General features: G+C 34.2%; 1 pseudogene; it reads left to right on the top strand.

The window, feature by feature from the left end:
* On the top strand, positions 1-26,114 carry LOC126503130 (cytoplasmic protein NCK1-like; annotated as a pseudogene).
* The last annotated feature ends 288 nt before the right edge of the window (positions 26,115-26,402 follow it).

Below are 26,402 nucleotides of genomic sequence, written 5' to 3'. Positions count from 1 at the left end.
ATGTCCAGTCACACCGTGCTAGATACCAGAGAAAGAGAGCAGCAACAAACATGGAAAGGCACAGAAGAAGCAAAAGACGTTCGATGGTCTGTAGTCCACTGGTCTTGCCTAAACAAACTGGCCCATCAGAGAATTTCCTTCTGGTGGGCTGACACGGGGAACTTCAATTGCAATTTGCTGCTTATCTGGCATGGCCCCAGATTATGTATAAGTGGATCAGTTCTTCATATTATACACTTGACGAAGAACACAAAAAAAGGAATCAAAACTAATACAAATTCAATGTTTTAATTAAAAATAATCATGGTGATATAGATTAATATTCTATTCAAGATACTGGGGTATAATCTTTAATAATCGTTGTTCTCTAATTAAGACTTAGCCATTTTTCATCATTAGAACAATTATTAAATTCTTTCTTAACACACCTCCCTTTGGAAGATTATATCAATTTTATTAGCATACTTCTTGATCATTTTATGACCATATTATTCAACCTATCTAGTAGATAAAATACAAAATTATTTTCTCTTTCTAGTTTAGACATCCAATGTAATATAAGCTAATTATTTATTTTTAAGTTTTAGCTAAATCAATTTAATTTTATTTAGCTATTATATTTTCATAATTTCAATAGCATAAAGTTGTAAAATATAAATATCTGTTATTCAGCAATTCCCTACTATTGTATGTAAATGTATGTTTCCACGCAACTATGTATAAGTGTACCTATGCCTATCATCAAATTGTAAGTAGCCCACAGGTAACAGAAAATAAAAATCCTGAGTTCAGATGTCATTTTTCGTTTCCACTCAACTGAAATTTTAAATAGTGCTTTAAATTGTATTTTTGAAAATTTTATAGATAAGAATAAACATACTTTGATACTACTCTCTTCCATTATTTTCTCCCATTCACTTTGGATTTCTTTCTACTAAGTTTCCCACTGTAACTTTCTATCTACCACTGAAAACATGAAATTATGTCAGGTGTTTCTGAGAGATAATTCACATATTTAATTAAGGCATTTGAGATCTGGAGTCTGTCTCCCAGTTGCTTAATATTGGATATGCAATGCTAGCAAAAGGATTAATGGTATCAGGATTTCAGATCATAGGAAGGTCATTGCTAAAGGAGACAAGAGTTCTTTTTGAGCCAAGGGAAAGTGAAAAAGAAAAGTATAAAAAAGTTTTTTTTTTCAAAAGGATTTTCCTTCTGAAGAAAATTTGAAATATTTACACTGTACTTTGTAGAGATACAGGATATTGTATATGATAGCCCCAGGTTCACCAAGAGAAGCTTGTTGTGATAGCCCCAATGAATATTTGTAGGACAACACAAGACAGCAGGTTGCTACACTGTGGAATTATTTATAAAAATTGAAAGTAATTAAAATCCAAACCTAGAAAATACAACAAAGAACATTTTCAGATATTTTTCTATAGGAAGAACAGGGAGTTTGTGCACTGTGCCATACTAGGCAGCAAAGATCCTTGAGAGAAGAATCAGACACTCTCTGCTCCCCTGATACCCAGAAAGAAGAACAAGCATACTGGTACTTTTCATCAAAAAGATTTTGATTTAATAACAAGAAAAGAGAGAAAAGTGAATAATTTAGATATTACATGGGTACCTCAATTACTTTTTCTGCCTCTAATAAAAAAATATTTCTGACTTGAATAAATGAAATGACAAGAAAATGAAAGTCTTTCATAAGAAAAAAAATTGAAAGGATCAAAGTTTAATGACCTGAATACTGGCAGCATATCTCAAGATATAAACAAAAAAGTGACGCAAATAGCTTCTCATCTTATCAAGACTAATAATTCCCTTATTATTCTGAGCTGCAAATTAACAACACTTCAGTCCTTCTTCGTACCAAAATGGCTTATTTTCTAACTTTGCCATAATCAGAATTTGAAAGTTCCTGTTACTACTAAAGTATCTTCTTAATTATAGTGTTTTCCAGGGAAATGACGTTGTTAAAAATGTGTGATGGGTTTGTCCATATGCATTTCTAGGCAAGACAGTGTAGAATGAACACTGTTCTATTCAATTTCTAAGTTTAATTTATGCTATTCATGCGTTTAATATATTTACCACTAACTCTCTTATACTTACAGATAGCCTTGTCTAGAACTAAGATGCTTACAGCTTCATATACCATGAAATTATTATATTTATCTTCTATCTTATGTGTATAGAAAATAAAACATTGCCTTTTGAAATTAAAATGTTTTACTGAGTTTGACTGTAAATTTTCTTTTTTTATTTATATTGTATTTCCATTTGGTATCTCCTCTCTTGTCAGTCATTAAGAAGTGGAAGGAAAGTATTTATAATGGCAATAGTATATCCCTGGGCATTGCTCCAGTGTAATATATATTTTTCTTCTTCTTTATAATAATCAGAGAAAGGTGTATAATTAGTTTAAGTAACTTTAAAATATTGTCAACCGTTTTTCTTCAAGTCAAATTGAGTTTTTAAAGGTGTGGTTTTCCAATAGTCTTCGAACAAATCTGAAAATGTTTTTCGCTGACAGTCAGTTTGTTGTCATTGCGCCTTCATTTTCTGGGTGTTTTACCACAGTCCCAGAAAATCAATTACCCTTTTCTTTGGATAATTCTTTTTTTGAACTTTTAGGTTGAATGACTATTAATATTTTGAATGGTCATGAAATCAAATACAATTTCAGATGGAATAAATGGAAAACTTATGCATCTAACACATTTTTTCTACAATTACTACTTTGAATTATCAGTTGGCAAAGAATAACCCTACTGTATGTACTGGCTTTGTGGGAGCCTAGCATGTTTGGATGCTCACTTTTCTAGACCTGGACGAAGGGGGGAGGACCTGGGACTTCCCACAGGNGGGGGGGGGGGGAGGGGGGGGGGGGGGGGGGGGGAAGGGGGAGGGAAAAGTGAGGTGGGGAGAAGGTGGAAATTTTTAATTAAAATAATAATAATAATAATAAAAGAATGTGAACTAATTGTGAAATTTTTGGGATAAGTGAACTTAACCAAATTAGGTGTAGATCATAAAATGTTCACAGTGTGCAAATAAATCAGTGGAACATATAAATCCATTGAAATCTGGAGAGCAAGATATTTTTAAATTATTTGAATATACTTTTAAATATGTGAAATTATACTTTGATTACATATATGCATATGTGTTCTACATTTACATAACTTAATAAAATACAACAGTTCATCTAGATTTATATTCCGTGAAGAGTGATTGAGAATGTTTCTAAGTTTAATCAGTGCATTTAATCAGCTGATATTCAGTCTGCTTGATTGTTATTTTTAATACAGTCACATATATCAGTGTCTCAAAGAGAATTAGAAAGAGTTAGTTTAAGTTAAGGGTATTAGCATATTCCCTTCCTTCTTAATTCAATTCTAAAAATAAGACACACATTTTCTACAGGAGAAGATGTATCCATTCTAGAACTTATTTTACCAAGTCATTGAGAGATTTCAATTTCTTAAGACTTTCAAGTATTAAAGCCCCTGTTAATACAGTGTTATGATCAGTCTCTTGAAGAATTCATTGTCTCATAGTAATATAGGTAAAATGGGCTATCTTTTGTCTCATGGGGGCTTTTTTGCTCACCCCAGGTAGTCTCTGATTCAGGAGATAGTGATACATACAACTTCCAGTGAGCCATAGAGGTCCTGTCTCTTGAGTTTGTATTAAAATTCACAGACCACAAGGGGAGAGCTTAGGAAGAAGTATTTTGTTATTGGTAGCTTAAGAAAAGAGAAAACGCAATGTTCCTATAGATCAGGAGCTGATATGAGATAGTGGGGATATTTCAAGCCTGCTGGTCAATAGTCTTTTTATTCTTATTGGGGGGTCAACAAAATTCATTATTCAATTCTTAATTTAAACTGCTGAAACTGTAATCTCAGCACTCAAGACTGAGGCAGGAATACTAAGTATTCCAAAGGGTGGGTAAGAAAAGTCTTTGTATGAAAATGAAACTGATGGATTCCAACTCCACTTTGACATATGCCTGGCTCATTTTGCTGAGAGGCCAGGTACACAGTAAGCAACGTTAAGGTCCTCTTGATAAATGCTTGAGACTGATGATACTCAATTGTTTTTTTGGGGGGGTCACTGGCCAAAAAAACCTAAAAGAGTAGTCATACAATCCACTTAATGAAAGATATCACCTGAATATTTTGTTATATTTCTCTATTATGTCTTGATTAAGATACTTATGATTCAAAGTAGAATCAAAAAAGGAATAGAGCAAGAACAATCAATTAACCAAAAGTTTGTTGCTAATTTTCTGAATAGTAAATATCAGTATAAAACATTTTCAGAGAAAGATCACTTTTCTCCCATTACAAAATATTAAATGAAAAACTCTGTTTTTCAAATAATGTTACTTCTGAGATAATTCCAGTGAAAATTGTAATATATATCAGAATATTCAATAGTAAGAGAGTGGCCTGGTTTAGTATTGTATAAAGAATTTTGTGTTAGTTATGGTACATACATAAGATTTTTAAATTTAATTTAGTTTACTTTTTGTAATTAGTTCTTTGGAAATTTCATACAATGTGTTTTAATAATATTTACCCCACTCTAACACCTATAAAGCCAAATCCCCGTCTCTACCTACCTAACTCGGTATTCTCCTATTTTCTTTTCCAATCATTAATTCCAGTGTGAGCCTCTTGTATATGTTGGATATGTAACTTTTAACTGGAACATTGTCAGCTTAAAACACACAATACCCTTAAAGAAAGCTGATTACCCCTCACCACATAGTATCAATTGTTAACGAAGCCTCTTTTAAGGGTAGAACTTCAAGTCCACCACTTATTCTCCATGCTGGGATTTGTTGTTTTGACCTCGCATAGGTCTTGTTTATGTTGTCGCAGTTAGTAAGTGTTCATATGTCCATATGCCCTGTTGTACCCAGAGGACACTCTTTTGTTTTCTTTTTCTCCCATTTTCAAAAACTCTGGTTCTAACTTGCCCCCTTTCAAAGCAATCCTTGAGCCATTAAAGGAGGTTATAGGCTACAGATGTCACTAAACGAAATGAACATTCCAAGTCTCTAATTCTCTGTGCCTTGGAAAGTTGTAGGTCTCTTAATTAACCTGTAGGTACTGCTAACAGAAGATTCACTAACTGAGCTCTTAAAGATGAACTAATCTATAGGTATAATGATAAGTGAGCAGAAGCTGGTTGGATAGTATATTTGTTTCACAAAATAATAGTAGGCTCTCCCCTGGGACCAACAATGTGTGTAGCCTCAGGTTTAGGGATCTAAAATGGTACCAAGTTTGGTTTACATCTTAGGGAGTGAATCTATAATCAGGAAGTAGTTGAAGACTTCATTCTTCCACAATGTTCATGTCATTATCTCATTAATATGTTGTCTTACTCAGGCAGACTTTATTGTAGCTGACAAGGTACACAGCTGGGTAGTTTGATGATTACATTTCTCTTCCTGCGGTTTGCATAGCACTTCTAAACCACGCGAAGGCTAGCCATTAGGATAAAGCTTCCACATCCATGCCAGCTTACTTTCTATATGTTCCTTGACATGAGTATGTGGTGTTTTTAACAAGAGGGTCTTACCATCAACTTTTGTAGGGTAAGCAATAGTATCGGTGATAGTCTGTTATATTGGGTGATCTATGGAACCTAACTGCCAAGCAACTCCAAAAGAGCTAAAATTTTAGCATTCTTAACAGAACCAAAGCAATTGCTTAAAATAAATGACAGGGGAAACAGGAGTCAATACCTGGTTAAAGTTTCCTTTTCCAATTCCTCTTAGGTATTGGGTATTTTAGTTTTTACATGGTTCTGATCCAATGGAAAAAAAATCTGAAAGTGACATCTCTTAGGATACTTGTCCAAATTATTTCCACTTTAGGTTCAAGCAGAAACAGTTTTATCAAGAAACAAAAAGACAAGAATGGAACAAAGACAGGCTAGCTCCCCTTACCCATTTCTGAGCTATACTGCGTCAGAGTGTTCACTTCCACTTCCTAATGAATGTTTTCTTTCAGCTTTCACCTCCCTACCCTTAATATGGGATATCTGGGAAATATTTTACCTTGTCTACATTAAACTGGGTTGCTTTAAATCCTGTCTATCCCATCAATACTTACCAGAATTTTATAATCAGTAGCTAGCTTGAATTCCTCTGCTGTTGAACATGTTTAATAATGTTTCTAAATTTTCAAATGAAGCAGAAGCATAGACATTAAATCATTTGTACATGTGATATTTTTATAAGGTAGATATTGTTTTGTCCATTCTCTAAAAACCATGAGATGCATTTTGGTTTAAGACACTCATAAAATTTACTGGATTCTGCTCCCCGCGATAAATAACAGAAACTAAAATGAGTGGGGATGCACATATCTTAAGATAGTTACCTTATAGTTGACATGTCAATCCATATTTGAATGACTAGTAGCACATACTTTGCTGATCATATAGGAGGTAACTAAAACTTATTTTATGTCTGAGTTGATTTTCAGTGTAAAATTGAAAACGATTTTGATGACACATACATATTTACAGACACACAAAAATGTATTTTGCAAATGTATTCTGTTGGTAACTTGATAAATTAAATAAGTAATAAGCCTGGTCCAATCCTCTAATTAAAACTTAAGAACATTTTTTCCCTATGACTACATATTGCACAAGGAGCGTGCCCCTTTGTTTCCTCCCAGCTGCCTGGCTAGCTTACACCCGAAATAAACAGAAACTGTATTCATTTAAACACTGCCTGGCTCATTAGCTCTAACTTCTTATTGACTAACTCTTACATATTAGTTTAACCCATCTCCATTAATGTGTATCACAACATGATTGTGGCTTACTGGCAAGATTCTAACCAGTGTCTGTCTCAGGCAGGAGATTCATTCCCTTCTTCCCAGCATTCAGTTCTGGCTACTCCTATCAACTATGCCAAGGCAGTTTCTTTATTCAACCAATGAAATCAACATATGAACACAAGGACCTCCTACACCAGCTACATCTAGACTAGACCTGAGTTCTGTTTTGCTAAATAGAAATTTTGGTTGTGTTCATTTATGTGTTTGTATTTCCAGCTATGGTGATGGAATAGAACACAGAGATTCATATATGCTATATAAGCTTGTAAAGTTAAGTGAGCTATTCCATAGACACGGATTCACAGAAGGTGACAGGTGTGATTCTATACTGTGTCAGTATCACAAGAAAGACTAACATAGGGAACCCTTACCAAGTGAGACAACAGTAAAGGCAGAGAATATGTGGAATCCAAGGTTGCAGTTAACAGCAGAGATATGGATGTTAGAATCCACATAAGCATAAAGAAATCAGGAATCTAGTCATTAACATATAGACTAGACCTGACCATCTGACATAAAAAATCAATTTCTATAGATATATCATTTGTATATTTGAAATATTTTATGACTGTATTCTATATTATGGGGGTCAAAAGCTAATAGTAAGAATTGGACAGCTATTTTAGTAGTTAAGAGCACCATTGCTCTTTCCGAGGCCCCAGTATTGATTCACAACACACACTTGGGGGTTTCCATCTGTCCACTTATCCAGTCCTTGGGGACTAATATCTTCTTTGAATCTTTGTAGGCAATAGACTTGAAAATGGTTTACTTGCATACAAGGAGGGAAAAACCTTCATGTTTTGATATAATAAAATAAGAAAATCTAATTGTTTAAAAGATGTATTGATACTGATTGTCAAATAATAAGAGCAAATAACTGGAGTTTGGTGGCTATATGTTGTGAAAATAAACTAGGAAAAAGAGAAGAAACATTCCCACAGAAAATACTGAAATCAGAAAGAAGGATGCATTTCCAAATTTTAAAAACTGGGTATTACCTTTGCTTGTTTTTGTTATTTCAATTAGATTATTTCTAACAAACAAAAGCTTTCAATATAATTATAATTTAAAATTGTTTTTATAAATACACACTCGTGGTATTCTAATGTTTTTCAAAAACAGAATAGCATTTGTTAAAAGAATAAAAATAAAGGTTAAGTATTTAAAGAAAACAATAACATATTGCAGCATTTAAGTCAAAAATAAGAAAGTTTCTGTAACAACTGAAATATTTCAAAATAGTTTTTTATTTCAGTATTTCTTACACACATCAGAAACACCTAGGGAGACAAAATTTCATTCATTCAAATTTTGCCTCCAGTTAAATCTCCAGGATTTCCAGATCATATATCATTTGCTCTTTCTAGTCTTGTGGTCTAGCACTTATATTTAAAACTTTGGATCTTCTGTAATCTAATGTTTCTGTACTGTGTTATTTTGTGGTCTACTCTATCTGAGGATGTTAGCTTTAACTTTGTTAAAATAGGTCACATAATCTCTTAATTGATTTCATGACCCAAGAATATTAGATCATAAAGCAGCATTTAGAAATGCTGTATAACCCTGCCTTGTCTCTCATCAAGCTGACTCATCAAACTTTGTCAGTGTTGGGGGAAGGACAAGTGGAGAGAAGGTTACATGGCAAGTTTCACATGGACATAAATAGGGAGATTTCATTTTGGAGCATTTCTTCTACTAACATGCTACAGAATTTACATAAAAAATTCATCAGACAAGCCGGGCAATGGTGGTGCATGCCTTTAATCCCAGCACTCGGGAAGCAGAGGCAGGCGGATCTCTGTGAGTTCGAGACCAGCCTGGTCTACAGAGCTAGTTCCAGGACAGGCTCCAAAGCCATAGAGAAACCCTGTCTCGAAAAAAAAAATCATCAGACAAATAACAAATTTGTAAATTTGAATTTTTCTAAGAAAGAGGAAAACAAAACAGATAATTTCTAAATAATATGGCCAAATCTTAAAGTTGTGCACAAATTAAACAGGAAGAACATGAGTATATAATGCACTTTTCAAATATTTTAGGCCATTCTGTATGCACATTCTATTTAGAGATACATTTGCAAGAGGATATGGACTACTATAACTTTCTGAAGCATTTTTATAGATCATGAAGGCTCTACTTTACTACTTCTTTATCTTAAGCTTTATTGCTAGTGTGTGTTTGTGTGTGTGTGTGTGTGTGTGTGTGTGTGTGAGAGAGAGAGAGAGAGAGAGAGAGAGAGAGAGAGAGAGAGAGAGAGAGAGAACACTTGTCTGAGATGGCCAAGAGAGGCCTTCTGTTCCACTGAAGCTGTCCAGTGTGTGCTGGCACCAGAACTCATGTCACCTGAAAGAGGAATGTGTTCTCCTAACCACCAACCAGTCACTTCTACAGTCCCTTCTGGTTATACTTCTAAGTGGAGAAAAAAAAAAAAACAACTTGGGTTTTAGGGTATAGCTGGCTAAGACTCAGACTCTTTTTTATTCATTTTTTTTGAAGTAAAAAAGCAAATTCTTAGAAAATATTTTTAAGAAGAATTGGTCCTTTATTTCCTCTGAAACCATAATTAATCAAATAAGTCAAAGTCAAATATTTGATATAATCAAAGTTAAATACTAGCATTATGTGAATAACAACATTTTATGAAGGAAAATTGTTTAGACATAACATATTAATATAATTCATCACTTGAAAGTAATACAAAAATGAGATAACTGATCTATTTACACACACACACACATATTACACTGAGCCGCATAAGAATAGTTAGTCTATAGCATCTCACCCGTTGTTATTGTCATCACAATGATTTATGTACTGGAAGCTGAGAGGTCTACCTTGCTAGTTCTGCTTTTCATAAATAAATAAAAAGAGACATGCTATGAATCATGGAAACCACTTGGAGATAATTTTTATAAGCATTAGTTGCCTTTATTTTTCTGTATTGGAAGAGGAAAAATGATACACATACAAACTTCTTACTCTCCGGATATAGTCAGTGCTTTAACTTATTGTTGCTCTCAAGAGGAGGTGGTGGTATGCATATGTGGATGTAATCTACATTTTTTTGTTAAATAATTATGTTAATTACTTTTTTCTGTGGTTATACATTTAAAATATTTTTCTGGCACCCTAGTACTCATTATGTAATTGGGCTGCTTGCTTATTTTTCTTTCTAACTTTCACGAAATTAATTTTGTTCAAAAATGCTGTTTAATAATGTTTTATGAGCCGGGCGGTGGTGGCGCACGCCTTTAATCCCAGCACCCGGTAGGCAGAGGCAGGCGGATCTCTGTGAGTTCGAGGCCAGCCTTGTCTACAAGAGCTAGCTCCAGGACAGGAACCAAAAGCTACGGAGAAACACTGTTTCGAAAATCCAATAATAATAATAATAACAACAAAAATAATAATAATAAAACGTTTTATGAATGTAGACTACAAATGGTTCTTGTAATCCTGTTTATTTTTAATGGAACATTGAAGAAAAATGATTTATTTTTTTCTTTGTTTATTAGTTTGTTTGGTTTTTTAAGACTGGGTTTCTCTGTGTGGCAGCTCTAGCTATCCTACGACTCACTTTGAAGATCAGGATGGCATCGAACTAACAGAGATCCACCTGCCTCTGCCTCCCAAGTGCTGAGATTAAAGATGGGTACCACTATACCTAGATAATGTGTTTATTTTATTGTATAATTCACAATAATTATCCAGTTATATAATTGGAACCGACTTCTAATCTTTGGTCAAATAATCCAGGTAGGATGTTCATATACTGCTCATCCTAGATCACTTCACTCCACAAGTATTTATCATTTTCTTTCTCTCTCTGTGTTTCTGCTTTGCTCTCTGTCTCTCTCTGTCTCTGTCTCTGTCTCTCTCTGTCTCTGTCTCTCTCTCTCTCTCTCTCTCTCTCTCTCTCTCTCTCTCTCTCTCTCTCTCTCTTTTTGTCTCTGTGTGTCTGTCTCTGTCTCTCTCTCTTTTCTTTCCAATATAGCATTTCTCGGTATAGCCCTGGTTCTGCTGCTCTATAAAACAGGCAGTCCTCAAACTCATAAATCAACCTGTCTTTGTCTAGTGTTGGGTTTAAAAGTGTGCTCCACCAAGCTGGGCTTTGCCACTTTCTATATTCTTTAATATACAGGTATGTCCTGTATATACTTAACATAGACACCTACTTCATTTGTTTTATATTAATTACCTCAAACATGAAAGCATTGTAATCACAGGGTTTGTTTAATAGAGTTCTCTGAAATTTATAGCACACGGCTATCAGAAATTTGAAGATTTCTGATTTATAACTGATTCTTTTCTGCCTTAGAGACTTCACTCTTCATTTTAATGGGGAAACGGCAAACACAGGCATTACTTAAGCATCGTTTTTCATATAAGATCTATACTTTCAGCATTTTAATCTTTTTCATAAATTGTGCATTTAAAATATTTTAATACTTTTAGTTCTTGTTTTTGAGCAGAAACCTCAGTTTATTAAATCTGCAAAGTTACTCTTACAGTCTGATTCCTCTTTCCCCCCCTTTTTTGTAGAGTGATTGGGAAATTTTGAATCTTTCTCTCTTCCTATGCCTTTCTCACCTTTTTATATCCAAATTTCTCCCCTTAGTGGGGTATTTCTTCATACACAGTTGGCAAACTACTAAACATCATACAGCTACTCTGTGTCTTTTCTATTTCAAAGGATCTGGCAATCTTTCCATAGTAACAAGCCAAGCCTTCTGCTGTGCCTTCCAAGGGTTTACATATGCTTCTATTATGCAGCACCCTGGATTCGACAAATGCTTCTTATCAGCCATTTAATCAGGGCTTAAGATAATCCTTAAAATGTGTGTGTTCCACGCCAGATACTTCACAAACTGAGCATCTTTATCATTCAAAGCTATTACAAGGAAAGAAAATGACTTAAATGTTTAGAAAACTATCACATTTGACTCTAATTGTTGACTATACTTTGTGAGGATGGTGTCATCAAACTGTGAACTATGGAAGGATATATGTTAATTTTCATATGCTCTTGTTTTCTAAAACTATATTGCGCGCGCGTGTGTGTGTGTAACATTTAGATTCATAAAGAGGAGTTGTTCTCCACATTTGCCAATGTCAAGCATTTGAAATTGAGACATTCTTTCTCATTAGTGTTCCAATATTGGCAGAGGGAGTTTTCTATAGCAGGTAAATAATACATTTATGTGAGCTAACTTAATTTAATCTTTTTTTTCCATTCATGAGAAGAAATTATGTTAAGATTATGCATTGCAAATGAAAAGATTAAAAGTAAATCTAATAACAAAAGACATGGTTTTCTCTGAGTGCTGTTTTGGTCTTTCTTAGCTAGCTGAGACTCTGTCAGTATAGTTGTCTTACCTTTGTCAGCTAAATCTGATATCATCACTACAAAGAACTCTTTGAATTTTATCTTCACAATTCCTGTGTGAACAACATGGTTCTACATTATCCTTAAAAGATTCAAAAATTTTGGTGGTGATAAATTTGAAATAACATCTTTTATCCAGTTCTATTAGCTTCATAATTTATATCAAAGACTATTTCTTCAGGAAACCAGAAGGAAAATCTTATTTCATGAACAATATGACAGTATTATAAATTAGAATCCTAAAATCTCCACTGTTTCCTTCAGGCGCAATGGTCTTTTAAGGTTATCATGACTCCCTGGGGGAATGCCTGTGTTTATGAGCCCCTGACAGTGTTTTTGAAAGGGAAATGCCTCTTTTAGTGTCCTGGAAATATATTGTCAACGTGTACCTGAGACAACTACCATTCCATCTGGTTGAAATGCTTTGCCCAGCTCTGCAGACATGTGCAATTATACATATGATGAATGTGGTGTAACCAGTGGCTTGGAGAAGTCCCCCAAGTCTTTCTCATATGTTCCTGTCCTCAAGAGCCCATGGCTAGACATTTAAATGTACATTTATTTTGAATGGCGAAATGATTTCTTAATGGAATAATAGTGGGGGATATTTGGTAGTAAAGAAAAACAATTTCTTTTTTTCTTTAAATAATTTCAGGTTCAGGTGTGGGGCAGGTTCTCTCAATAGAACATAATTATGGGTGTGAGGTTCCCTGCAGATTCCCCAGGGTGATGGTTCCTGTAATGATTTTTAGGGGGGAAATGGCTCGTGACAGGAGATCGCTTCCCAAGGCAGCTAGAGGGGGGGATTGGAAATGGACAGGGCTTGTCTCTTAAAGGAACATGGCACCCAGGTGACAGGCCAGGTCAGCAAATTGCAACAATATTCTTTTTTAAATTTTTAATTGAAGTAGATTCTTCTCTCAGACAATACACCCCAATCATAGTTTTTCTAAAAGAATTTTTATGTTAACATTGCAGTACTGAAATTTAAAACTAATGTATCTCTGTGAAATAAACAAATCTAAATCTACTACTTTTATAATTTGAATATATGTAATAAAAGTTATTGGAATCACTTTAGAAAGATATTTGTAATTGATGATAATCTAAAACCTTTCAAAATTAGGCAAATATTCTCCACATACCTTAATTGTCTAGATATTAGAATGAGTCAAAAATATAGCACAACACAATATAAATCATGATAGAATACTTGTTTTTTTAAAAATTTGTTGTTAAAATAATAGAAATATAAATAGTAACAATAATTAACCCTTAAACAAAATTTAAAATTTAACCTTTGAGTACTTTATATCAAACTATCCAGAGTCCTCATAAAATACATATGTATTTATATACTTATGATAATGTGCCACATTAACTCATTTCCTTTTCGTGATTAACAAACATTAGCTTATGCTGTTACTTATATTTTTACAAACCAATGGGCCCCGTAGAGAAGGTAATATGCACATGTACACATTTGAAAATAAAAATAAGAAGAGTTAAGACATATGTTACAAATCATGCAGCTGGTATGGTAGGGTCCTATTCCTGAAGACAGCACCTAGAGTGTTCATTGGACACAGATAAATTTAGCTGGTTCCTACCTAGAGTCAGCAAAGGTTTCTCTCCTACTGACTCGTGCTTATGGTACTAGAAGGCACTCTGTATACTAACAAAGAAGAAAGGAAAACACCACATCAATTACAAACCCTTCAATTTACAATGACTTCTTGCCTGCAATATGTGATCGTGTAATAGTGGCACAAAGCCTGTGGGACTAATCAACCAATACCTGATTGGATTTAGGGTCCATTCCATGAGATGGAGCCTATCTGCAACACTTCTTGAAGGTCAAGACATAAGCCATGCATCCGGAGAAATATCAAATACTATTGTTCTGCAAAAGGAATATTTCAGTAGAATGACTCCTCATTCCGCTATACTCACAGATCAGCAACTTACTCAGCCATTGTAAGAGAAACCTTTTTTCTGCAGTTTATGGGACCAGACCCTGAGGAAGACCTTTAAATACTCAGTCCTAAATGGGATATCTCCATAAATCCCTCCCCTCGGGCCCAAGAAACCCTGCAGAAGAGAAGGCAGAAAGAGTGTAAGAGCCAGAAAGGATAGAGGCTGCCAAGGATATATTGTCTTCTAAACACAGAAGGACCTAGACACATGAACTCACAGAGATCTATGGCAGTGTGCACAGGGCCTGTATGACTATGGACCAGCTGGGATCCCAGCACTGAGATGGGAAGTGTACACAAGCTCCCATCCCTCCTGCAAAAACTCTGCAACTGATAACTCTTCAAAAATGAAAAGTTAGTTTTCTCCAGCTGAGTCTCTAGACAAAGCATTCTTACAGGCTGGGCTGAAGCCCACCAGTAGATGACCAACACAACACAAACTCACTAGCATTTTTGGAGGGTTTTTGTCTTTTTTTAAAAAACCTTACAGATCTTTCATGTACATATTATGGCTTCCTGTTCTGTGTTTTTATGGGATTTCTGCATGTGTGAACATGCAGTTTGGAATATAAAATCTAGCCTTAAAATCTATAAACTGTTTTTTTTTAATTATTTCACTTTATTAACTTATTTTTAATGATAATATTTAAATAGCTGCTTCAGTACAATTTTGCTGACTTTAAAATTACAATTTTTTTCTAACTCATTATTATAGTTGCTATCAAAAGGAGGAGAAAATTTTTTGAATGAAAACAAATTGAGAAAAGTATGTTCTTTTACAATTCTACTTCCTCGGAATATTTTATTCATGAAAAGCCTGTTTTTGTGCTACAAGATAAACCAAATGAAAGCTATTTAAATTTAGATTCCTTGTTCAGCACTCACTTTTGATATGCAATAATGTCCTCTAGAGTGCAATGAATGGTAATAATTGCACACATAACAATCTGACCAGATGTTTACATTATTTGGAAGGTAATATAAAATACCAAAAAATGTGATAATAGTACATTCGTGTAAAAATGACTCAAATAAGTGATGCTACCTACTTTCTGGATGGAAATAAATTATTTTAATTATTTTATTAGGACTTGGGAATAGGGGGATTGTGTCTTTCTCCTTAAGAATTTGTTACAGGACATGTATTTTAAATACCAGAAAAATCTTTTAAAAAAGCATTAATGTCTTAAAAGAATACTGTTAGTGTTTATATGTATTGTGCCTTTATAAGCTGCTTTTTTTACACAGCAATTTCTAGCATATGACAAAGCATATTCATACTAAAGGAAGAACCAATGATGCATAACAAGAAAGAGAAGCTCCATTAGAAGTGCACAAAGGTCAGAGAACAACAGAATATATAATGAAAGCAGTTCTATTTTTAGGAGCAGCTCCTTGGTTAACCAAGGAGCTTAAGCTGAGTTCTTTAACCTTCATTTGAGAAACAAGCAGTAGATTTTCATTGTGTTAACAATCAGTATTTACTGATGTAAACCATGTGCCAAGCTCTATGTTTGATGTCGAGGAGGAAAAAGAATGCTGAATAAAATGTGTTCACCCTCCCTCAGAGAGCCCACAATAAAATGAGAGGCAGGTGTGAACAAATTATTGTAAATAAAATCTGGTGAGTAGAGGTATACAGTAAGTAATATGAAAACACATAAAGACTTTGTAGGGGGAAACAGCTAAAGTTAGTTTTGAATGTGAGTAGGAGTTTAGCAGATGGGTCAGGGACGAGGGCAATTTCCAGTGAAAGTAAACAGTTTAGACGACACAGAAATGTGAGGCAAAGGAAGCAAAATGATGAAAGAATTGTATTGAGGATACTGTCCTTTGCTTTGAGTGAGGAAGGGAACGATCCCAGAGGACAGCAATACCAGGGGCAAAATCAGTCAGAAAACGGCAGTGAGGCATTTAATGAAACAAGATTTTTCCATCTTGGATTCGAATCTACCGATCTCACTTCCTTCATGACAGTCATCTTACCTGTGCATCTTTATGGAATTACATGATTTTTTTTTTACTCTTTCAATAATTGGCTTTGGTCGTTAGAAAACATTTGCAAGGTCAACTTAGAACCATACGTATCACTTAAATTTGTTATCTGTATTTTGCCCTTTAACTAAACTAAACTATAGTACCCCCTAAACATATCTCAGCCCCAATATTTGGTCTATAGTACCATGCAACTTTGAACTTTCATTCTGTATCCCCTGACTATTAGCAATTTAATTCAGCTTTCATAGTGTGACTGAGGACTTAATAAAGGTTGTCAGGTGAATAAACAGGAAAATCCGCGTGTGACTTCCTGAGAGAATAAACTATATACCTGCTCACCTCAGAAAAAGGAAACAGGTACAGATCAACGGGTGCGTGATTCAAGTCAAGTTTGTGAACTGACTTCCAATGAGATTATTCCAATGACAGAGAGGACAGCTGATTTCAAAGTGACAACACCACTTTTACCTTGCTGCACTATGGGTGATAACCTTGTGAAAACTTCATCAAAAATACCACTTTGGGAGACACCAACTCCCCTCCCATGGAATTTCTAGCATCTTCCAAAGACGATTTTCAGATGTTGTGAGGAAGAGGGAAGGTAGTGGGCAGAGTCTGGCAACTTTCTTATTTTCCCATTATCATATAGAGACTTGGTTGAGTTATGGGGGTGGGGGAGAGAACCTTAGCAATTTCTGATAAAGTAAAGAAATATTCAAATTTAAATTTCATTGTAATGTGTCAAAAGTGAAAAATAGAGCAAGGATAGATCTTTCTTTAGTTATCTTTCTTTCTTGCTTCCTTCCTATCTTTTTTCTTCCTTCCTCCCTTCGTCCCTTCCTTCGTCCCTTCCTTCCTTCCTTCCTTCCTTCCTTCCTTCCTTCCTTCCTTCCTTCCTTCCTTCCTTCATTTGTCTGTCTGTCTGTCTGTGTATCTATTATAGGATCTTCCTATATAGACAAGGCTGCCTTTACTCAGAGACTTCTAAGTCATGAGTTGCTTGAAGTAAAAGTGTGTGTATGGTGATGACTAGATTCTTAGATAGATTCTTAAAATAAATTCTACAATTGAAAATCAATGACTTCTTGTTTCCTTTTTGACATGTTTAATAGCAGAATATAATTTATAATAACCATATTGGACATGTTTTATAGACTTTGCCTTTTAGAAACAAATGTAAATAATATTACTTTTACTATTTATGTAAATATATGTATCAATGTATATTTTTAAAAAATCTAAAATCATACTTTGATTATATATAATACATGGAAAGACACAGCTCCACTCAAAATAATAGTATTTTAATCCATATGTAAAGAATAATTGTGATTTTTTTAAAAGTAACAGAAATCATGCAAAGTAAGTGCTTTTTCAAAAGGCAAAACTCTTTTCTGAAGGGAAACAGAGAAGGAGTGGCTCTGGGAGAGACTGGAAGGAGTGGAAAGAGGGGAAACTGCAGCCTAGATGTAATATATAAGAGAAAATTAAATAAAAAAAGAAATCAAAAACAATAAATAAAGTTTCAAATTCAAACTAAAGCTTGACTGATTTCAAAGAGAAGGTCCTTTCACTGGAAGTGAACAAAATGTAGAAAATGATCACTATTTCAAATTTATTGATATTTACCAGCAGATAACTTCTCATTCTGTCTACCCTTTATCTAATGGAACAAAAACAATTAATGTATTACCAGAAAAATACAGCAAGCAAATTTTCTACAGAAGCCCAGTTAGCAAATGAGGCTGTATGATTCCTTTGGCAGCTATTCAGTTCTGCTGTCATTTGAAAGTAGGCAAAAAATAAATATATGAGTGGAGCTGTATCCAATTATACGTAATTTTAAAGACTCTCAGTCTGCTTTCTAAATGGATTCTCACGTTATGAAATGTTTCTCTTTCTCGTTTTCATTCTTCCTCTTCCGCTTTAAATTATTTGAGCATTCAAAAGTCTATGCACACTGTACAGAAACAGGTAGAAGGCTGGACCTAGGCCTAGACTTAGGATTTCATAAATTTAAAATGTGAGATGATTTAGTTAAACAGTCTAATATATAAGCATAAGAATAAAATTCTTTGTAAAAACCTATTTTGTATTTCCAGTGGCTAAAATTAAAAAAATAAAATTTAATTTAAAATTTAGTTTCCGTTCTATGTATTCCTGCTGTTTTGTTTTGGTTTTGCTTTACTTTGATTTTCTTAATTTTTTTTTGTCATTGTTGTTATTTGTTTTTATCGAAACAGGGTTTCTCTGTGTATCTGTGTAACAGCCCTAGCTATTCTGGAACTAGCTCCTGTAGATCAGGCTGGCATCAAACTCACAGAGATTAGCCTGCAACTGCCTCCCAGCTGCTGGGATTAAAGGAATGTGCCAACAAAGCCCAGCTAAACCAATAACTTTAATGATCTAAGTAATATTAGATATTGACATAATTCCCAAATCTCAGTGATATAACAAAGCACTCTAATTTTGTTAATTTTGTTGTTGTTTTGTATTTTCCACTAATGCAATTGCCCAATGTAGTCTAATGTTCTTACATAAGCAGTGGTACAGTCTTTTACTTTACAGTGCCGTTGTCTTCAAGAATCCTTGACTACATCTTTTTGTTATATCAGACATATGTTGGGACAGAGGAGGATGTAGATTCTTAGTCAGAAATGGAAGGTGATGTGGGGAGGAGATCTTGACAGTATCCTCTGCCAAAGTAGGAAGTTTGGAGTAATTTACACCAATTGTAAAAATCTTCCCTAATTGTTATTAAAAATTACCAAGCAGATTTGAAGTATTCTACTCTTTGACATGCATTCTAATTAATGATAAATCAATTTCTTTTTCTTTTTAAAGAACAAAATGTGCTTTTCAAAATCTAGCAAAAACTATGGTTTTATTACTGTCCATAACATGTTATTATCTTTAAATCTATAAAGTAAAATGTTTTGATAATGACTTTGTGGACCCATTAGTAGATTGGAAATCTCAGAAAAGAATTATGGATCTGTCGGTCAAATCAGTGGAAACAGAACTAACTTAAAAAACAGGAAACCAAAGATAACATAGAAATAAAAAGTGATTTTAAAATATGTAAATATCTGTATATAAAAAAGAAAATGAAGAGAAAAAACTAAGACATGAATTCGATATATAAATGTCTGAGGACTTTCTAAATTTATACAAGGTTAGGTAGATAACATAGACAAGAATAATGGGATAATAGACAAGAAAAATGGGATAATATAAGTTTTAAGAGCTAATACAAAGTCTGAGTTACTTAGACCAATCAGTTTATAACTAATGTAGACCTCTGTGTGATTTCTTTGGAACTTAACTACTGCAGAACCGAGCAGGACAGAAACCTGGGACAATACATTGTTTTTTTTTTTGTTTGTTTGTTTGTTTTTCCTTTTTTGGTTCTGGTTTAGATAATAATGTTTTCTAGAGTTTATAAGTGTAACTTCTGTTATTATTAAAAAAATCTCACAATTAATTCCCTGATCATCATGCTCTTTTAATCTTTCCACCTCCTCTTCCCCATGCAATGATTTTTATCAATGCAACTTTATAACACTGCCCTTTTTTCTTTAAATGTTCAAATTATATAAACTAAATTAGCAAATATTTTAAAGATTTCTATCAGTATTGCAAGTTCAAAATACAATATTTAAGCATTGACAAATAATAAGATATGGTTTGGGGGTATTTTTTAAACAGATAGAAAGAAAAAGTGACAACAATATTAGAGAAACATTCCAGAAAAAAAAACTGGAGAATAAGCTGAGCATGCATGCTTATATTTTATTAAATATATTAGATGTAAATAGAAAAGTCTATCATAAACTATTAATCATTTAATAAAATGATAATCCAAAAAACTGTCTCCTTGAAAAACGTGAATTTTAGTCGGAGTTTGAAGAGTTTATTTAACGTTAATTGTGAGGTAGAAAAACTGAAGAGTTGAGGCAAATTTTGTTAAAAAGGAATTTTATGCAATTATATGTTGGGAACAACTTTTGAACAACCATATAAACTCATCCCACTAATAAATAGCAAGAAGCAATTTATTGTTGTTGGGGTTTATGACAGAATAAAAACAGATGAAATGGGAGCTGTAAGAACTAGAACTAGAAATAAAACTTTGGCTAATAATTATAAGAGAGACATTATGTATAAACTAAGAACAAAAAGGTTTCATTTGTGATTCCCATTCAAGATAAAACACTTACATGAATATAAGCAATTTAATTCTTTTAATTTGCCTAATATTTCCTTAATATTCATAGGATGGAAATTTTAATGTAGAATAAACTTCAACAATACCATACCAAACTGAGGTCTTCAAAATTGTTCCTTAATGTCACAGAACATACTGCAGGGCAGTAAGGAGGAGTAATAAATTTAATCACTAGGAAATACCAGTTTGCTATATTTATTCAAAATATTAGTGCTGATCTCACTACATTGACTAAATCAACCTAGATGAATACAGACATATGTATAAAAATGAAAATAGCAGAGTATCTATAAGATAACTTTGAGCTTCCATAGTTTTTCTCTGAATCTACCATCCCCATCATGTGACTGGTTGTTGACCATTTGCCTGAACTCTATTTTGAATTAATTCAAAGGACATGGCATTTTTTTTTCTTTCTCCATTGTTCTAAGTAGCTGCTGATTTAGAGCTCACCTACAGCTCCATATTTCTTCTCTTTTACATTCTAATAAACCTTGTCTCTTGAAATAACTTTGGCTTTGATTGACTTTCAAACATTTCCTATCTTTTGATTCTTTAAAAATAGTACTATTACTACTAGTAAATATCTTCTTATATCCCCAGATTGTGTCAGAAACCAACTAGTAATTAAAATAATTTCAAAATATGACAAATTAAAAATGTTTGAATTAAATAGCCTTTTAATGATAGACAATTCTTCTCCTAGAAGACATGACTTATTACATGAAATTTTCAGAGCATGAGATGCTTCATTATTTTAGGGAGGCTCCATAAGTTTCCAAACAACAGAGACTATTGCCCTGTCCCTGGTCACCCGATGTAACTACACGGCAAAACTGTATATCTGAAGACAATTCACAATTTGGCTGCTGGACATAGAGACATAAATCTCAAACTGACAGGCAATTTTCTTCCTGTCAGCTAGTTTTCATAGTGTTGGAAGGTGCAGTGCTGGATGCTGGGAAAGAAAAGTTGGCAAGGATCTCACAAAACACTGTACCCTGCATGTTGAAATACTGACCAACCAGGCAAGCGTGTTCAGTGGTGTGATGGTGGGTATAACTGTGATGGCGTAACAGGTGTCTTCTGACAGGAGTTGAGGCCTGTCTCACGGGAGAAAATGTCATGTCTGGTGCTTTATTTCTGATCAATAGCCTATGACTCGGAGGTCACAGACCCCGGTGTAGCAGTTGATATTGTTATTTTGCTCAATGGTCACATTGACAGATTGTCTTTTAAAAATTAGGTTTATACCATAGGTATGAGTTGCCCAAAATCTTGGTCAAAGAAGCTTCTTACTGTGGGCAGCAATCAATGCAAAGAAGTGCAATTGAGCGAGGTGCTGAGAATAAGAGATTGAGTGCTCATCACAACTGGGATACTGATATAATTCCACCATCACCAAGGTTTCAGGAATATCAGAATGTAAGAGCCAGAGCATTAAAACTAGTGCTATGAAATGTCTTCTTAATATGGTGTGGCTACAACAATCATGAACTCAGAGCAAGAACCACATAAGATCAAGACAACCAAACTCTGTCATACATGAGCTAAATGAGATCAAGTCTCATAGCTTACTGAGGAGCTTTGACAGTTGGTAATTTTTAGGGAAAGAATCTGGTTTTGAGAATGAGGTAACTGGTAGTATGTCCAATAGTCAGGTAATTGGGCTGACATCATGCACACATGGGCAGCGATACCTGCACTTAGTAGGTTATCGGCAACAATAATGAAGACATGAAGGCAGGAGGGAGATGTGTTTGAGGGGAAATGAGGAGAGTTTGGGGCAAATATGTCTATAGTTCATGATATTCTGAAAGATAAAGAGAAAAACAAAACAGTATTTGACACTAATAATGGAAAATCAATAAAAAAAAATAAGAAACACCGGAATTTAGACTATCAGTGTGTTTAGAAGTCCAAACTCTACCCTGTATTCTGTAAGAGGTCTAATAGCATACTGATGTAACATTTGGGCACCCTGTGGACAAGTTAATTAATATTGAAAGTCCTGATCCCCGGACCCAGCAATAATATTTCTTGCTATATAACTACTAATGTATCCAAGTACTGTTGAACCTCCAAAATTTAAGAAGTTTGGCCAACTCTAAATATTGCAATCAATGACAGTTTTCCTTAATATCAGAAGTGATAATTTTGTTGTAGTACATCTGTGAAATAATGGATAAAATATACCACAGGAAGAAAATGGATACATTGTAATTAGAAAATTATTAGAATTAGAAAAGCACATATGGTAAGTCAAAATTAATGTTTATCAAAGTAAGATCATCACAGAAGGTAATTACTGCATGTGATCATTTCTATTAAAACCTTTCTAGAACTTAATATGAATTTGGCATGAAGTAAGTTTCTCTTTGGTGGGAGGAGCTTTAGGGACATTAAGCTACTAGCATGAGTAATTTCTTTTTATAACTGTGTCCTGTTACATAGGCATATTCACAAACACCAATTTATTTTATTGTACAATTGTATCTTATATAACTTTATGAATGTGTAATTAAGTTAAAATTTGAACTAAAATAATATTTAGTTGTCATTGTCACATAAAGTAATATCTCAGATTTCTAATATTGATTCTTATTCACCTCATCTAATTTCCTGGCTGTGACTATAGCTCAGTGGTATAGTGTTTCTTGAGTTTGCATGAGGACCTGGGTTCAAATCCCATTGAAATTACATAATTTTTGTGTATCATATTTGAGCAAAACAAACACAAATTTCCTTTCATACTGTAGTTTTCAAAAAAGGATATTTAAGGGTTGTTCTTATTATGTTAATTTCATGGGAAAGAAACAGGAGGATTTCAAAATTCTTCAGATTTGAGTCAGAGGAGCAATCTGAATAATTCACAAATTTCAGAAAGCAGTGATGCAGTGATTAAGGGGTAAACACTGAAAGATTATTTGGATTCAAGTGAGAAAAATGTAAAACCATTTAGAACCCGGTAATTGAGAGCTATTGTAAGGGACTTGAGCAAGTATTTTGTAGATAATGAGGCATCATAAAAACCTCTGCAAAGAAAAATGATGTAATTGTATCTGCCTTAATGAAGATAGTGACAAAAACAGATTCAAAGGATTAGAATCTAAAATCTGGATATGAGATTGATGGGAATTCTAACAGGTCTGACTGATGCTGAAAGTCTGAGCCAAGATACTCACAAAAGGAAACACTAAAAAGAGTTTCTAAAAAAAAAGCCACCTTCGTTTTATAATGTCATGTGTGGAAATTGAGAGAATCTAGCAGATGATAAGATGTGAACAATAAATGTGTGAAGTAAGATTAACTTTAGAATTTCTAGCCTATGAGAAGAGCAAGAAAAAGGGCCATGAGCAGAAATAAGGAACAAATGAATCACACTTCAGAGAGAAACAATAAGTCCATGCAGTGATATGGGAGCTAGGTGTAGTAGTGCTGGCACAAAACCAACCGGATTAACCAGTGTGAGACACTTTGGAATGTGGAAGACTCTGTAGTTTTAGCCTGAAGTCCTTTGAAATAATGGGGATAGTTTCTCAAAACTTTCCAGTAAGATATAATCTTTATTTATTATAGTCTATCATTGTCCACACAAATCTTATTTTAGGTTATTTTATGAACATATTTTTTAAAATATCACTGTTAATGGAAAACACTGATAAATATTTATATCATCTACCAAAGGATGCAAGATGATATTTGGTTCAGAATAATTACTCTTGCTAATTTTTTTTTTGATTTGGCTTTTGGGATATTTGATAGATACTTCATGTTTCCATACTTGTGAATTTTAGGCCGAGACTGCTAGTTCATTCATGGCCACAAAGACATGTATAATCCCATAGAAACTATATCAATCACAACACTGCCCTTTTAGTTCAGGATTTTTATTAACTAACTCTTACATCTAAAATTAATCAATGTGTTTAATCTGTGTATCCTCATGAGGCCGTGGCTTGTATAGTAAGGATCCGGAGTCTGTCTGCTTTGACAGCTACATGGCATCTCCTTGATTCTGCTTACTCTCTCTCTATCCCTTACAGTCTAGCTATATTCTGCCCTGCCAAAGACCAAAGCAGCTTTATTAATTAACCAAAAAAAGCAACACTTATATAGGAGGACATCCCTCATCAGTGAATTTTCATATCTTTTATGCTAAGACTATGAAATGTATCACCCATTTTAACCATATGTAACATGCAATTCACATAATGCATTTTATTTTTATCATAACATGTTTTTAACAGATAGTCAAAGAAATGCTTGCATTGGTGATTTCCATGTATATAAGTGTATCAGCCTGTAGCTGGACTTTTCTTTGCTCAGTGTGATTTTCTATTTCTTCCTTCACCCTTCAATGAATAGTTGAGCTGTGTTGTGTGATTTATGCACTTGACTTGCAACATTTTCTTCCAAATATTTTTATTGTGGTTCTTCTACATCATCAAAGTTTTTGTGGATTTCTACAGAATCAAATATACTGAAACAACCATTTTTTTTAAAAAATTATAATTTTAAGACCTCATGCGGTAATGGCATCTGGGCAGCTGAATGTTATGCTTGTGTAGACCTTAGGTGACTGGAGCCGTGGGTTCAGCGAAGGGAATTACCAAAGTTGCAGAAAGACTGCTGAAGACTGGTCAAGTACTGTGTGTGATGCTGCGTTCATCTTATCCAATGATGAAGAAGTCAATTTTGAGAAAGGTGATGTAATGGATGCTATTGAAAAGCCAGAAAAATGACCTAGGGTGGTGGAAATGCAGGAAAATCAATGGCATGGTTTCTCTGGTGCCAAAAATCTGTTACCATTACGCAGAATAATCTATTAATCAAAGGTTTGGAACCATTGCCTCCACAGTGTGATTACTTCAGGCCTTTACTCACTGGAAAGTTTGCTGGCAATTCTCGATATTAGGGTTTAAATCACCAGGCATCAGGAAGAAATAGTATTAAATGAAAGGGGTGTAAAGGAGACTTCCTCATTCTTGGTAGTCAATCTTTGCCAAATGGTTTCTCAGTATCACTAATAGCACAAAGGAAAAAAAAGCACAAATTTTAAAGTCCAACTGGAAGGGACTTCTGTTATGCCCAAATGAATGGGGTCCCCTCAAAAGCCAACAAAGGAGACTGATCCCATATGAAAAAGCAAAGAGCCTTTATTTTAATCAAGTTTGCAAGCCCGGTCTCTCCGCATGTCCAACTTATAGGAATATTCGGAGAGCCCGGAACTCAGCTGGCAGGTGTCTCTATCTACAACACTTGGAATGCCAGGAATTTCCTTTGAATGGTCTGTTCTTGAGTGAGGGTACGATGATCTCAGTTTGTGTTCCTCCTGCAGTCTGGCATTGTCTCAGGGTAAACAACTGAGACTCCAGTCTCCATTAAAATTTATCCATGGCCAGAGTCCCAGGTGATAATGGTTGGAAGTAAAGAACTTATTTTGGGTGACCTGTCCAGACTTAGATTATCATGGCTGGCCCCCACAACTGCTTGGTACACTGGGTAGTAGAAATTGAGTACCAAGGAAGAACTTGTAGAACATTACCAAAAGGCACGGATCTTTAACAAGGGAACAAGAAAAAGAGCTATATCTGGTCAAAAATTTGTCTCGATATTTATCAACAGTGAATATCATCAACTGAACACAGTTGTAACTCATCATGTAATTGAAGACTGAACATGTTGGGTCAATTGTACTTGCTTGCAAAGTGTTGTTTCTAACTGTATGAGAACTCACTGTAATACATGGGATTTTTGTTATAACTCAATCCATACGCATATCTTTATATGCAGTCCATCTATACAGAAGAATTCTTTATTCTTGGTTTTCTATCTTACCATCTTTTTGTCAATTTCCTCTTTATTTATTTAAGCTTTTGTATCCCAAGAAAAAATAATTTGGTTCAAAAATCTTTATATGGAAGAATTCT

The sequence above is a fragment of the Alexandromys fortis genome, unplaced genomic scaffold (genome assembly GCF_014885135.2).
Source record: "Alexandromys fortis isolate MF-2015 unplaced genomic scaffold, M_Fortis_MF-2015_v1.1 scaffold_43, whole genome shotgun sequence".
NCBI lineage: Eukaryota > Metazoa > Chordata > Mammalia > Rodentia > Cricetidae > Alexandromys > Alexandromys fortis.
This window is presented reverse-complemented; position numbering and strand designations above follow the sequence as displayed.